This window comes from Bemisia tabaci, chromosome 5, assembly GCF_918797505.1.
Source record: "Bemisia tabaci chromosome 5, PGI_BMITA_v3".
NCBI lineage: Eukaryota > Metazoa > Arthropoda > Insecta > Hemiptera > Aleyrodidae > Bemisia > Bemisia tabaci.
The window spans coordinates 8,753,433-8,765,579 of NC_092797.1; the positions used below are offsets into that span (position 1 = coordinate 8,753,433).

The window sequence follows — 12,147 nt, forward strand, 5'->3', positions numbered from 1 at the left end:
TATGTAAACCCGCCGGCTTTTTTAATGCGTTTTCCGCCTGAACTTTAACGCGTCGGGCTCTTAACACACTCAAACTTACAGCAAAAAACGGAGAGAAGAGTGGATTCCATTCTATGCTTTCAATTCTGAATTAGAGTTCGGATTTCTTCTCAAACAAGCTCAATATCTGCAGAGAATTGATTCGGATCACGTGACTGAGATCAACAATCGATGTTATTAAACTTACATTCAAATAAAAACGACGTACACTCACTTGCGACACCAAAGTTTAAAAAATACCAGACGCGTCTCGGCAATCGGCTCATTGGCAGGGCGACTCTTAAAATATTCAGTGCTGTAGTGAAAGTGTAGTTCGTGGTGGTGTTGTACTGATGATCAACGTGCCTGGATTGTTTTTTAAATTTTGATATTTTTAAATTTAGATAAAAATTAAAGATAGAATTAGTTTTATTTCGTTTTTATCGTAAAATGCGTTCACGGTTGTGACTAGTTTTATCATTGACATCCAACCCCAATTTTGATGTGAATCGAAGGTAAGCTCTGTCGCCATTTTAATTTTGACTCAACGAAGCCTTAGACTTTTTTCGAAACCTGAAATTTCATACTGACGCAATCCTTTAATACATTCCATGAAATCTTCGGTCATAAGAGCGAAATTCTCACAACCTTATTTCTTGTTTTACTTTACAAGTAAATTTTTATCAGCTGAAGACGCTGTAGGTTTAACGTTACATCAGATATCGAATACTTAATAGATTTACATCGATTCATTGTTCATGCATTATGCAATAGACTGCATTACATATACCCCCTTTTTTACAATCTACGAATTTCCGCTCTGTTTTTACAACTTAGTACCTAAAAAACGGCTGTGACTTTTGTAAGTCTTCTCAGTGACATGAGCAATTTTCAGTCACCAAAAAATTTCATAAATTTTCTTTTAAATGTTTCTTGTAATTTGCAATCTCTCGATTGGGAATAATAGCTTAAATTATACAAATATTAATTATGAAATTAGCTCATTGTCAATGCGATCATTAATCTGGAGAAATCATAAACAAACAAAAAACTTGAATTCAAATACTTACAAATAGTCTGAGCTACATCTTATTTTATGGGGGCATAAAACCCATATCATACAACAAATTCCAAACTAGCTCTCAAAATATATTTCACTAATTCCTCGAATATCTCCATAGAATAATTCCGTGGATTGCCACCGCATACAAAGTGGAAACGTGTGGGAATGGGAAATAAACCAACAAGCCTCTAATTAATTGTGCGTAAACGAAATTTTCACGGAGGATATCTCAAATTTTGACACGTTAATTAAGATTCTGTGTCAACAAATACAGCGGAGACCAGCTTCGAGGCGTATTATCCATGGGCGCTACGCAGCCGCGCTAAGGAGGAACGCCGTAAAAGCATTAAGACGTTGCCAAATTTCTTTTTATAACATCCAAGTTTCAAGGGTAACTTGTGGGTATTTTTCTCCGGATGTTGCGGATAAATTTAGTTGCAATTTAGCCTAAATTAAACGCAAATTTCAAGGAAAAATATTCACAACTTTTCTCAAAAATACATTTTTTCTCGGATGAAAATTTGGCAACATTCGAGTGTTCATACGTCGTTTTTTCAAAGCACGGTAGTGCGCGTCATACTGGTCTGTGTGAAACGCAAAAGTGACGGCTCGCATATTTCGACCCGGTCAAAATCACACCTTTAATTGGGAGCATTTTTTATACCCTCTTTTTTTTCCTCCGCCGGGTCTGAAGGGCAAGCGGAAAATATTTTCGGTAGTTTATTCAAAAGTCGCTCTCTGCGACATTTTTTGGATACCTCCGATTTCAAATTTTTATGTCAGCGCATGCAAAGTGAGAGGGAGCGAGGACAACCGAGCGTGTGCAACTGGAGCCGTGCTAAGGAAGAACGCCGTATGAACATTCGAGAATTGCCAAATTTCTCTGGATGAAACATGTATTTCTCAGGAAAGTTATGCATATTTTTCCCTGAAATTTTCAGATGTTTCAAATCGAATTGCGAACAAAATTATCTGAAAAATTTGACAAAAAATATTAATGTTTTCAGTAAATTTGGTTTTTATTAAAGGAGATCTGGCAACGTCTAACGGCTCATACGGCGTTTTTCCTCAGCACAGCAGAATTGGGGGAAATGTGGCTTGCCCCAAATTGTGCATTAATTGCTCCGTATAATTCTTTTATATGTGGAATTAATTACAGGGTGAGCAAGAGGTGAAGAGAGAGCAAGATAGATAGAATAGAGTTTATCGAGCGTCATGGACGTGCAGGATTCATGCTTCGGTTCAGGCAGCGGAAAATTTGTAGGTGTCTCAAAGTGGATGAATTTTATTTATGAACGGAAATTTTTGAGTGAGGTGCGCACGGGAATATCCTCGGTTTCTAAACTAAAATATTAATGGAGGAGTTATGATGGACTGATCAAATCTGCTGAAATACACACGTTCAATCGGAAAAACTGACGCAGTGGCGTCACAGAGCGATAGATTTTTTTGTCTTCAAAATAGCTTTTTTTCTGATTCGAGAAAAAACATCCGAGGTGCAGTTTATCAAACCCTGCGGTGATACAATTTCCTCGTGAAAATTTTCCCTCCAAAGTAGAAGCAACCAAGTTGAACTTTCTGACTATTTTCCAGTTTGTTAAATTATCTACATTCGGCAGGAGGCCAAATGTACAACATGTAATGAATGTATGGGGCCACAAATTATTGAATGGAATGCTTAATCTTAATTTGTTGAAGCTAGAATTCAACTCCAGTTGTGTCTATGCCGAAACTTATAGAGGCTGAATCCCAATGAATTGAGGTTCAGCCAGCCACAATGAATTAGGAATGACCATTTCACCGAACCATTGTATGCTGGATTCAGGAGAAAGGGTATGCTTAACGTATGATCTTGAGTCGTTTACAAAAAAATCGATTTGAGGTCAGAGTAATCGATTTTTAGCTTTTAATGCACAACTCTTTCTGGCACTCTCAAAAGCAGTAGGTTGGAATTCAAAGTCATATTTTTTACTATCAATTATGTTAAAACATTTGAAAGTGAAACGTTTCGAAGGCTGACAGTATCGCTGGCACACATTGAAAGCTTTTTCCTCGAATTTTCCGTTCTGTCTCTACATTTCGAATCACTGCTAGAGAGCCATTACTTGGAATTTTTCGATGATGTTCGTACCAAGTGCTGCAAAATTAATTCCTCTGCCTTGAGGTACATTTTTTTTCTCAGTTTTCCATCTTAAGGGCCCTTATGTCTCAATCCATCACAATTGCGTAGTTTGATTCAAAGACAGCCCAACTTTTTGGTAAAGTTTCAATTCCTCCACATTTTCTCTGCATGGTAAAAGGGAAACTCAACAAAGCTATTCATTCGATATTTTCCTATTTTATTACTTTTACAATAATGTGAAGCGCTTCCATTAAATATTTCGGCCGAAATTTTTTACAAAAAATAATTTGTAAAAAGAAAAACTACTCTGAGAAAAACTAAAAAGTTTTTAAACGTCATGAAATTTGTCGCCAATTATCATGAAATTCGGTGTCCTGCTGGCACAAGTCGGATTGAAAATGTTTTGAAAATGTGTCATTGATCTGAAAACATATCTTTGAAACATTTCAATGAAACATCTTGAAAACATATCATGTGTCCAAGCGGTTTTGAAAAGGTCTCTAAAACAACTCTATGTCACCCCTAAATTTTATTTCACAGAAACGTCCGATAGATGTTTCTCATACCATTCCAACACATTTCAGTGAAGTATCAGCCCCATATATTCGTTGCAGAAACATTCTGGAAACATTTCGGTGAGAGGCATGACCTTAGCATCGCCGTTGCCAAAACACAAGAAAAACGATTTATTTTTCAGAACTTTGAAGGAGGAGGCTGTGGTCCCTTTAAAAAGTACACTTAAAAAAAAAAACTTCATGGTCCCTTTGAAAAGTACACTTTAAAAAAACTTCATGGAAGAAAAACGCCTTATTTTAACCCATAGAACAATCTCCTGCAGTCTGGCGGTTCAGCATCGGATCACCGAGTATATTGTCTTTAGGAGCAAAAAAATGAAGGAAAATTCGAGGCGAGGAAATTTTGATGATGACCTTGAGATGAGCCTTGGCTTGTGAAATTGAGAGAAATTCCAGGAAAAAGGCAACGTTGTTGACTCCGGTGGTCAGCGGCGGAATCCGAGCCGCGTTCGGAGCTGCTGTTGGGTGAAACAGTTCCACAGCAGGTATTAAATGGCTCATAAGCATACGAGTGCGCCGTCCGCCGTTCAAAGAGTCATAAATAAAAAGGCATAAAAGTGAAATAGTAAATTTTTTCCGTCGCTCGCTCTATTATTCGGACTCGGCTCCCGACGCGACGCCAAGTGGCTTCGGCCCGGTTATCACGTTCGGTTTCGATGTAATAAACTTAGAAAATGTAACTGAACTCAAATTTTACTCACACCGGAAAAAAACCGCTTGGATCTAGAGTTCAGACTCTTGAAAACAATGGCAAGAAAAAATACTCTTAATTTAATCGGATTTTTACTTGATTCAAAAGGAAATCCGCTTAATTTAAGAGGCTGGGTTCTTGATTTAAGCAAAAATCCGACTAAATCAAGAGTATTTTTTCGGTTAGCAGATCGTTTCCCGCGACCGGAGGAAAAACGCCTTATCAACATTCCGACGTCGTCAAATTTCCCCCGATAATTTTGAATGAAAATTGTGAATATTTCCCCTAATTTAACGGATGATTTAGGTTGAATTTTGAACAAAATTCTCAGAAAAATTGGAAGAAAATTATCCGCAACCCTAACAGGATTGACTTTTATATTGGGACGTTAAAAAAAAGTAAATAAATTGTTGGAATGAACGAGTTGGGGAACGCGTTTTGTTCTTTTTGAGGATAATGTATGTGAAATTACGTTTGAAAAAAGTTATGAAAAAAATTGCATTGAAATTTTGTTCGTTCTAAAAATCACTTTTAAGTAAGTAAGTAATGATCGATACCAAACACAAAGCACAGTGTATAATGTGCGACAGAAAAACCAATCTTTTATGTAAAAATGTGAGATTGTTGATGAATTTGATAGAAATAAAGTGATGAATAAACTTGTAAAAGTAAGTAAACGTTAACATTTTTGCGTAAGAAGGAACAAACATGGTTTCCTAACTCATAGATATTTTAACGGTCCTGTAAAATAACAATTGAATCCGAGAAAAGGCTGCAAAAAAACGCATAAGAACCCGGGACGTTTCGAAATATAAAAATTTACCGCCCCGTAAATTAATGCAATTCGTCTAGTTTTAGATTTAAACCATGTAGATAGATAAAAGGAAATACTTGTAGTAGTTTTGTTACATTTAAATAAAATTCTTACAAAAAAGAAACGGGGAAAAAAACATTTACCGGAAAAAGCAAAAAGTGAGTCGTCGAATCGCTGTTATTGCGAGACCGAGACTGAGTTTTGTAACAGTTTTCTCCCGGAAATTTCCGATTTTTTTACATCCTCTCAGCAGCCAGTATTACCAGAGAGATACCCTTGCAAATTCGTTTTATATCGCATTAAATATGTCAACGTCGAAAAGCTCATACGACGTTCCTCCTCAGAACGGCGGCGCTCGCATTCCCTCCGTCACCATTCTTCTCGGTGGCCATAGGCAGGTGAACCGGGGACCACACACTTGCTCCCGAGACAATGGAGTCCAACGTGGATTTGGCTTATCTACGATTCGGACGTGTTCTTATGGAAAATATCCGGGAAACTAAAGGCCTAGATACACATGGCGGTTAATCGCCGCGAGTGAAAGACGGAAGCCAACGGGAAGCCTTAATTTTGATCCACTGACGTCGATATATCGAAATCAAGGCTCTCCATTGGCTTTCGTCTTTCACTCGCGGCGAGTAATCGCCGTGTCAGGCCTTAAACTGGTCACCAGGGATGTCAATGGACCACCAGGCTGATGCAATTTCTAGGGATGGCGAATTTTTTTATTTCATTCACCTATAAAAGCTCAGCCCCAACATTAGGAATTTTCGTTTGAATCACTATGAAGCGCCATGAAACATCAACAATGAACTTACCACCACAATCACCAGTAAATAACCGCTATACCGCTACGCAACAATCCGTGATTACACGCGAGTGCCACACGGTGGATCGAGTAAATGGGAGAAGTCGGACGTAAACTTTTTGACTTAAACTGCAAATTTTGATGTTGCTTTCGTCACATTTTAAATTTTAAGGGGTGCTTCTAAAAGAATATTTCACGAGGAAATCAATGCAACCACTTTTAGAACCTCAAAGTTTTGTATAAACGGAGTTGTAAGAGTTTAAAGTTTCCAAATTTTATCCGACCTCTCCTATTAACTCAATCCACTGCGTGCCAATGGAAATTCGCAAAAATATAATACCGACTCAAATAGCTGCGCCTGACCAAAAAACCGCAAAAATACGCGGCAAAAAACGCGAGTCACACGAAACAGAGATAAAAACAGAAAGATACGTACTTAAATGACACTGAAATATGCATGCACGAGGAAGGTGCAATGACTGTGAACTGCGGAATTTCACCGAAATGCGAGAGCAAGAGGAAAACCACGAATATCCGGGATCATCCCCTTTTAGGTGCGAAACCGCTAAAATCCGCTTAAACGTAATATAGTAGATTCGTATCAGGAGGAAAATTCTCTTCTTCATGGGGAAAACTGTGATAAATCACACGCAGTCAATTCCATCACACCCAAAAAAGTGCCCTCATGATGAGTAAACTTTTGCTGGCACAGCTAAAGTTTTACTTGTGACGTATTAAGTTGATCCATTGACACTAGGTAGTTTATTTTCCCCGTAGTTACTATAGGATTTTTATTAAACCACAAACTATGACAGGAAGTCTGCAATGTCGCAAATTGAGTTAAGCTTTTCTGCAGTTTCACCGTCGAAATAGATAGGATGGCCATCTTAAGAGCAAGCAAGGAACTAGAAAGATCCTCGCGGAGGGAAGTATCTCCTGCGGATAGTGCTTTCGAGGACTCATAAAGAATGATTTAGGTGCTGAAGCTGTACCCAGCATGTCACCGGCACAGATATCGGCGCATCTGCGCGAGGATTTGATATCAGGAATGACTTATGGCGAACTTTTGCACTTAGTCGATAAACCGGGCTCAGAGTAAATAACAAAAAGCACTCGTGATTTATTTGACACCCGGGTTATTTGCTGCTTATTGATATTGCCTCGCTAACTTTCGACGTTGGTTCCCCTCGAAGCTTTCCTCGAGATCGTCCAAAGCGCGCCCATGGGTCTGATCTTCATCTACGGAAGGCAGACTTGCTTCCAAGTTCAAGGGGTAAAAATTCAATCCGAAAGTGTTGATGTGTAAAAAAGTATGGCGCTTTCTTTTCGGATAGTGTTAAAAATAATGAAATTGTGTTTTCATACTCTGCCGTGCTAAGGAAACACTTTTTTTTTATTTTATTGTAATCGACTCCTTGTGCAGGATTTAGACTATTTACATTACAACTTAAGACTTAAGTTTGACTTAACTTGAGGCTACGATATTATGATAGAGTGTGCCCCCAGGACAGGGGGCTAAGAGGAGATATACCTATATAAAATGGATATATTCTACATACATTTTTACATATATTCTATTACTATAAGTTATATACTACTGTACATATTATTGAATAAAATAAGCTAAGACGTGGTTTCAGTTGTTTTATGCTCGAGAAAAAACGCCGCACCATACGCACATTAAAATGTTGTCAAATTTACTTGGATAAAACAAGTATTTTTGAGGAAAGTTAGGCATATTTGTCCTTGAAATTTTCGGATACCATAGATCAAATTATGAAAATCGTCTGAGACATAAGAGGAAAAATGTACGCAATTTCTACCAGTGAATTCATGTTATATTGAAGGAAACAGGTAATGTTTGAAGATTCATATCGACGGTGAAACTACCAAACCACGTATCTCGGTTTGCGACGTCGCAGACTTCCTGTCATACTTTATTTTTTAAATGGAAAACTACTTAACATCCAGTCTTGAAAATTTCTGTGATTTTTCCTCTTTGCGCGGAGAAAATTCCGTGAAAATTTCAAGGAATGATATTGATTTGGTCTACTTCAAAAAAATAAAATAGGAGCGTAGATTTTTAAGCACCGCAAACGAGATACGTGGTTTGGTAGTTTCACCGTCGATATGGCGTTTTCCTTAGCACTTCCGTCAATAGAATTCGATTACTGTGATTCATTAGTGTCAAATAAGTTGAGTCCCATTGGTAAATCAAACTATCACTCTAACAGACTGCAGATTTCCTTTCATACTTTATTTTTTCTCTGAAAAACTAGTCAGCATGATTTCTTATAAACTGTCCTGATTTTTATTCTCGGTCATCAAAATATTCCGTATGAATTTCAAGCGTTGTAAATTTTCCTTTCAAAAGGAAAATTTACAACGTCATCGTGAAGAGTATCGTAACTTACGGAGTGAGGTCTGGCAACTCAAGAAAAGAACTGAAGACATGCTTAGGCAACTGAGATGGACTTTTGGCGGAGGTCTGCTGGCATATCAAGACGAGAGCGGTATCTGTTTATTTAGCCACGCTCATTTAGCCCGTGGCGAACTGCACAAAATTGTTGCAAAAATTGCCACAAACTCTAGGTGCTGTGTGGTCTAAATGACAAGAAAAATTAGTGTGGCAAAATGCCAACAAAAATAGTTGCAGTTAGCCACAGTTTTGGGAATGGCCCATCAAAAATTTAGCGAAAAAAAAATTGTTATTTATCCTCCCAATTTTTTTTTTACTGCAGTGTGAGTGATTTTATAAGAGTATGGAATAGATTAAAAAGTTATAACATAACCAATTTTTATTTTTAATATTTTTACCATCTCCACTAGTGACCAATGCCAATACTGATTCTACTTTACGCTGAAAAACATGAAAATTTTCTTAATTGGAAAGTTTCGGGGAATTATTGAACACATGCGTGCAGCTAGCCTTCCATAGGTTATTCAGGTTAGTATAGGTTAGGTTAGGTTAGGTCAGGTTAGGTTAGGTTAGGTTAGGTTAGGTCATGTTAGGTTAGGTTAGGTCATGTTAGGTTAGGTTAGGTCATGTTAGGTCAGGTTAGGTTAGGTAAAGTTCGTTTCGATTAGGTTCGGTAACGCTGCAATGTAGATACGTGGTTTTTGTCCTTTGGCAATGGTGGCTAACTGCAACATATTGGTGTGCACTTTGCCACGTTTTATGCACACTAATTTTTCTTGTTTCGTTTAGCACAAGCACACTTGAATCGTGGCAAAGATGCAACTTTTTGTAGCATTTAGCCACGGGCTAAATGAGCTGTGGTCTAAATGAAAAGTAATCAGAGAGCGTATCCGCAATTGAAAAATTACGCGAGGATGAGATCATGGGTGTGGAGAAGGGAACTTTTCCCGTTTTTTTTTTTTTGCCCACGATTTCAGGTCCAAGCAGTTGGTTGGTATGGACATGTGCGAAGGATGGCAGGTCGACGGTTGCCCAGCAGGTCTTTCGATGGGTTCCTCCGGAAGGCGACGGTCGTGGACGTCCTGTGAAAGGTTGGCGACAAGAGCGGTGGAGGAGGAGTGCTCAGAAGGTGCTGATGATCTCTGGGAGGATAGGGGGCAATGGCGATTGGGCGTCGCAGAGCGCGAGGCGGCGCTATAAAAGCGACTTTATGTATGTGTGAATTTCAAGCTTGGAATTTTAGTTTGTTTCTCTCTTTGAAAAATGAGGTAAGAGCGAAAAATTTGAAACATTACATTGGAGATACGTGGTTTCGCACTTTGGCCAGCATTGGAAAAAAAACACATTGGATCTAGAGTCCAGACTCTTGAAAAAATGGACAAGAAAAAGGACTCTTGATTCGAGCAGATTTAAGCTTAAATCAAAAGGAAATCCGCTCAAATTAAGAGGCTTGGTTCTTGATTTAAGCTTAAATCTGATGGAATCAAGATTATTTTTTCTTGTCGATGTTTTTAAGAGTCTGGACTCTAGATCCAATGTGTTTTTTTCCAGTGAGCGATATGATGCGTGTTTGCTTCACTTCATCGCAATTACAGTGTGATCAAACTTTTATTTTTGCTTACTATGGATTTAGAAGGAACTCTATCATTTTTGACCAATCAGAGATCTCAAAAACTGAGCTCGTTTCTCACTGGCTGTGTGCATTTTTCTGATGCCGCGACCGCTTCAAAGCGTCAAATTAAATGTCTTCGGTTTCCACAAAAGAGGAAACAATTCGAACCAGGTGCTCAAAGAGCCGAGCAGCACCAACTTCCTTTCTCTCTCTTCTTCCCCTCTCAAGCGTAAATATTAAGCTAATAACAGTTTAAATATCATTTTCAAATTGTTTGCATTTCCCTGCAATTCGCCTCTCCACCTTGTGCGAGAGCTTCGGAAGGTTTGCAAAAAGAGACGAGACATGTCTGTTGAATTACGAGCGCAGATAAATTAGGAAGAAAGACGCGATGAGGACAACCTGATAATTGTCAACCATTATTAAATAGTGGTATTTGCACTAAATAATTACCGTTTTTATTGCATAGTTGAAATCTCTCCTTTATTGCTTACTCGTTTTTTGGTGCACCGCAAATTATACGCATGAGGTTTTTTCCCCCTAATCTTGCCGAAAGTTAGCACTCGCATTAGCAAGTTTGTTTATTAGGTGTTCAAATTGCATTCACATCTTTTATTGCGTCCCACTTTCGGATAAAGCACCATCCATCACCAGCTACGAGATTGTCGACCCATTTAGAAAAAGAAATTAAAATTTAAGTATCAAGAAAACTATGTTAAGGAAGGATAGAAACCGACTTTTCACTCAAACTTGAACCCGAACTTAAATGATCTCTTCATAGCATTGTCTAACGAAATCTCACTTTTGACTATTTCAAAAATTCTTGTGCAATATATGAAATCGTTGCGTGCGACGAGACTTTCCAATTGAATTATTACTTCCTCTGTGAAAATTTGGAAGAATACTTTAATAGTGCAATTTTTGTATTTAAAATAAACTCCCAAGCTCAAAAAAGCTCGCAAACTTGAGGTCATGACGAGACAAGGAAACTGGAAAAATGTCTCTTGGATCCGGAGTCCAGACTCCTAAGCAGTAAAAATACTCTTGATTCGATCAGATTTTTGTTTGAGTCGAGATCTAAGCCTCTTAATTCAAGCGGATTTCCTTTTGATTCAAGCAAAAATCCGATCGAAACTAGGGTATTTTTTCTTGTCAAATTTTTTAAGAGTTTGGACTCTAGATCCAAGAGCTTCTTCTTCTCTCATAGGACCTCACATCTAAAAGACAGTCTACTTTTTTTTCAATCGTAGCCCTTTGTACCAGCACGTAGAGTTCAATTGAATTTTAAAAGTCGCTAGAATATTGCCTCTATCGTGGCCTCAGCTCTAGAGGTATTTTTAGTTTGGGAGTTGATTTTAGAGAAAACAAATGATGTTTCTTAAATAAAATTTCAGGAAAAATATGGTGAAGGTGATTCGATGGACGCCATATTTTTGTCAATACGACACGCGATATATTGCATCGATTGGTTCCATTTTTTCAGCTACTTGTCATTTATACTCGAATTTTGAAATCGCAATGCTGTTGTTAGGGGACTAAAGAATTCACTTACCAATTTTGACGACAAATTCAACGTTATATAGGTGTGGTTTTCTTAGAGGGAAAATATCGCATTTGAGTGCAGTTTCGATATCAGTGTCGAATGCGATAATTTTCCTCTAAAAAAACCACGCCTATATTACGTTGAATTTGTTTGTCAAAATTGGTAAGTGAAATCTTTAGTCTCCTGACAACAGAATTGCGATTTCAAATTTCGAAAAAATGGAAAGTAGCTAAAAAATCGCACTATTCGATGCGATATATCGCATGTCGTGCTGACATAAAATACAGCGTCCATCGAATCACCTTAAATCAAAAATCACCTTCGCCCACAAAAACTTCGTTTTCCACGTGACAAACCTCGCAAAATTTAGACTTCCTTTTTTTGAAGTCCGTACGTTTCCAAAACAAGTAAAAAGAAAGAGAATCATAAAGGATGTTGACGGGCCGGACCCCTTGAAACGAAGCAAACACAGGTCGGATCTG

General features: G+C 38.0%; 1 protein-coding gene across 1 annotated transcript in view; it reads left to right on the top strand.

Annotated features, from left to right (window-relative positions):
- The first annotated feature begins 348 nt into the window (after positions 1-348).
- LOC109034942 (LIM/homeobox protein Lhx9) overlaps positions 349-12,147 on the top strand; it is a 93,759-nt gene continuing 81,960 nt past the window's right edge. The window contains exon 1 of the mRNA XM_072300247.1: positions 349-533. The gene's annotated coding sequence lies outside the window, so the exon portion shown is untranslated. The remainder of the gene's footprint in view (positions 534-12,147) is intronic.